Source organism: Nomia melanderi, unplaced genomic scaffold (assembly GCF_051020985.1).
Source record: "Nomia melanderi isolate GNS246 unplaced genomic scaffold, iyNomMela1 scaffold0085, whole genome shotgun sequence".
Lineage (NCBI taxonomy): Eukaryota > Metazoa > Arthropoda > Insecta > Hymenoptera > Halictidae > Nomia > Nomia melanderi.
The window spans coordinates 225001-229431 of NW_027475200.1; the positions used below are offsets into that span (position 1 = coordinate 225001).

The 4431-nt window shown below is 48.4% G+C and overlaps 1 non-coding gene across 1 annotated transcript; it reads right to left on the reverse strand.

Moving 5' to 3' along the window:
• Nucleotides 1-2226: 2226 nt before the first annotated feature.
• Nucleotides 2227-2381, reverse strand: LOC143175447 (5.8S ribosomal RNA). Its single transcript, XR_013000225.1, has one exon. It is a non-coding gene; the product is annotated as a 5.8S ribosomal RNA (ribosomal RNA).
• Between the last annotated feature and the right edge of the window lie 2050 nt (nucleotides 2382-4431).

A 4431-nucleotide genomic window follows, 5' to 3' on the forward strand; every position in this document is an offset into this window, starting at 1 on the left:
ACGGGATAAATGGACCCTCCTGAACACTACATTTCCCTACGGCGGAACCGCGGGATTCAGTGCTGGGCTAATTCCTGTTCGCTCGCAGCTACTAAGGAAATCCTTGTTAGTTTCTTTTCCTCCGCTTAGTAATATGCTTAAATTCAGCGGGTAATCTCGCCTACTCTGAGGTCGTCGTGAACGTGAATTGTATGAAAATTCAATCGAATTTCATAAAAATCGCTCAAAGGCAAAAAAAACAAAGTCTAGAGGAGAGTGCGTTCGAACACAACATATTCATATTATAACGTATATAAATGATAAATATACCGCGACACGCGCGACTCCGTATCGTCGCGAAAAATCGTTCGCGAACGCGTCTTATGCGCCTCACCAGTGGTCTCTGCTGCGTCGCGTGTCTATATTCTCTTTTTACACTCTTCTCCTTCTTCTATCACATTTTACTCGATCGCGAAAAAGACTCTCGCTAGACGATCTCGCGCTCCGGTTAACTTTAACGCCCGTCCGAGAAGAATTTTCGGGGACTGGACGACCGAAGCGGATCTCGCGCGGTCTCGCGATCGACAGTGAAGAGAAGTGCAGAAGAGGAAAAGAAGACACGACAAACACACACCATGGGGCGACCGACGCGTTCGTTTCAACGCTTTCGCACAAAGTCGGCGGCGGTTATATATTTATATCATTATATTCCGGCGGACGGGACGCGACGTTCGAAAGCCTCGCCAAAGAGGAGCTCCTGCCTCTTCCTCTCTCTTTTCTACGAGAAAAGATAAACGTATTTTACGGGGATACGGAAACGTTACCACGTGGTGTCACACACGATCGTCCGTCTCTTCTCTATAGCAGAAACCGATAAAAATACACCTCCCGAAAGAGAGTATATGGTGATTCTTTTTATATATATATATATTTCGAAATACAACTGAACGTGGCGGAAGCGCACGGTGGTGGTCCAGCGAGGACACGCGACGACGGGGAATAAGAACTATTCGTCCCGTTACGAATACGCATGCTCGTCCCGCACGATTTTAACACACACCGTGTTTTTCTCCAGTCGTCAAAGCGTTCGTGCGTCGAATTCGAAAAATAAAAAAAAAAGAAAAACACCTTTTCTCTCTCTCGGGGTAAAAGAGTCGATGTGTATTGTGTATAAAGGTTCTGCGAGAAGTCTCGTTTTGACGTGTGTTCCGCCGATAACGACGATCCTCCGAAACGGGGATACAGAAACGTTACACCTCACAACACGATCTCCGTCTCTTCTCTATAGCAGAAACCGATAAAAATACACCTCCCGAAAGAGAGTATATGGTGATTCTTTTTATATATATATATTTCGAAATTCAACTGAACGTGGCGGAAGCGCACGGTGGTGGTCCAGCGAGGACACGCGACGACGGGGAATAAGAACTATTCGACCCGTTACGAATACGCATGCTCGTCCCGCACGATTTTAACACACACCGTGTTTTTCTCCAGTCGTCAAAGCGTTCGTGCGTCGAATTCGAAAAATAAAAAAAAGAAATACACCTTTTCTCTCTCTCTCGGGGTAAAAAGAGTCGATGTGTATTGTGTATAAAGGTTCTGCTGCGAGAAGTCTCGTTTTGCCGTGTGTTTCGGTAACGACGATCCTCCGAAACGTACATCTCATTCGTAAGAGAGGAAGAAAACAATCTCCCTGGGGCCAGTCGGTAATATACCGACATACGACGTGTCGTGCACATCCGTCTCACGCACGGTATACAAAATATGAATAAAACGTGTGTAGTCTCTCTCTCTTGACTTCTTAATATTTTCTTTCACCTCTGACGCATCATTTCAGGTGACGTCGGGAGCGCGGGAAAAAAAATTTTTCTAAACACACGAAACCGTTCATCTCACGAACAGCCGAAAAAGTTGTCGCTCAGATGCATATCGCAGTGGAGCGGTATCCGCGGGCGGTCGTAATTGAACGACGCACGACGCCGCGAACACTCACGCGAGTCCATACAAACGATTCCGATCGTTTTGCAACAATTAGAACGTACACTGTCCGTGAAATTCACAGAATTTTCGCGTGTCCGCGACAAACGCCGACGAGACACCCATCGTTCGCTCGTACGTAGCATCCTTCTCTTAACCCGACTCAGAAACGTTCTTTGCGCCCTTCGGTAAAAAAACGTTCGATCCGAAGAGGTGAACGACGGCGGGGATTTGACAGAGCTACGCAAGCAGTGTATGGTACGTAAACGACCCTCAGCCAGGCGTGGTCCAGGAATTGTATCCGTGGACCGCAATGTGCGTTCGAAATGTCGATGTTCATGTGTCCTGCAGTTCACACGTTGACGCGCAATTAGCTGCGTTCTTCATCGACCCACGAGCCAAGTGATCCACCGTTCAGGGTAATCGTATAAATTTTATATTTCACATATATAATTTTATTCTCATTTGTTCGACCTAATATCTCTCTTCTTTCAAAGAGAAGATAAAAGTTGATACCTGAATCTCCGACCAGCGCGCGAAGGAGATTCAGGCGTCGCCTTGGAGACGACACCGAAGCCTTTCGAGACGAAAAACGTTCAAGTAATATGTATATATTTCTCGACGTTCCGGGCGTATAGTGCATTCAAAAACCCGCGAAAGACGCAGAAGACTCGCACGCGTGGAAACGACGGGGATATATTTTGTATCCTACCCGATACTGAATCCATCGCGTGCAGTCGACCCTCGCGTTCTTCCGATCAGACGCATCTATTGTTGCGCGCATGTTTTCGCGTCGCATCGCGCGAAACGTTGCACGAATCGTACCGATCGATCGATTGAAAGCAAATAATAAAAAAAGACTTCACAGCTGGCTCTTTGCCGGTCATTCGTCCCATGTTATCTCTTGCCGCGAAATTGGCGCGCAAGAGTTGGGTGTCAGACGCGCGGCTTTAAAACGAGCTTCACGGCCGGTCCCTTCGTTACCGCTTTCGTTCTTTCTCTCGGAACGACCATGAACGAACACGACGAGCGACGCTACGGCATACACACGTCCACGGATTCGATTAAAAAAACAGACTTCACAGCTGGCTCTTTGCCGGTCATTCGTCCCATATTATCTCTTGCCGCGAAATTGGCGCGCAAGAGTTGGGTGTCAGATGCACGGCTTTAAAACGAGCTTCACGGCCGGTCCTCTCAATTCCGTGTACGGTACACGCAAGATGCGGGTTCCACTTCCAGACTACCCGGTCCCTTCTCTCTACGAGAATCGATAGTAGAAGAACGGCTCGAAAACGCGTCTCAGAGACTAGGGGAAAAGAAGCGGTATGCGAGCGAAACGAAAACGCATTATGGAAACGTCGCGAAACAATGTTCGACGGTTGCTCGGTTCCAATCGTGCGGCCGTTTCAATTTCTCGTGCGCTTCACCGTCCCTCCGTAACTCTGGCCGATCGCGTATACCGAAGAGCCGACACGCGCAAAAACCACAGGCATTGTATACTGTATATATATATGTTACAGTCACAGCCTTCGCGCGTTTTACTCTCCGACGCGGGGTTTCCACGACGAAAGAGAGACAGTTTCGTGGCGGGTGACTCGGCCGAATCGCTACGACGGGTATTTCTATTATAGAACGAATCATCGCCACCCTTTACCAGTGCCCGACGAAGGAATCACAAGGTCATCTGGAGTTTACAATGCCAGCGACGGTAATTCCAACGAAGACCCGATAAGTCAACTCAACGTTCTATTTCTCCCCGTACAGAAAAGCGAATCGACGCAATCGCACCATACGCGTGCACGTAAACAACTCTTCGCGTGGATCGTCCCATCGTCGAGAGACGTAAGTTTTCATAGTATGAATTCGCGTTTTACTCTCCGACGCGGGGATTCCACGACGAGAGAGAGTTTCGTGAGCGGGTTGACTCGGAAGAAACGCTACGACGGGTATTTCTATTATAGAACGCATCATCGCCACCCTTTACCAGTGCCCGACGAAGGAATCACAAGGTCATCTGGAGTTTACAATGCCAGCGACGGTAATTCCAACGAAGACCCGATAAGTCAACTCAACGTTCTATTACTCCCCGTACAGAAAAGCGAATCGACGCAATCGCACCATACGCGTGCACGTAACAACTCTTCGCGTGGATCGTCCCATCGTCGAGAGACGTAAGTTTCCATACTATGAATTCGCGTTTTACTCTCCGACGCGGGGATTCCACGACGAGAGAGTGTTTCGTGAGCGGGTTGACTCGGAAGAAACGCTACGACGGGTATTTCTATTATAGAACGCATCATCGCCACCCTTTACCAGTGCCCGACGAAGGAATCACAAGGTCATCTGGAGTTTACAATGCCAGCGACGGTAATTCCAACGAAGACCCGATAAGTCAACTCAACGTTCTATTGCTCCCCGTACAGAAAAGCGAATCGACGCAATCGCACCATACGCGTGCACGTAACAACTCTT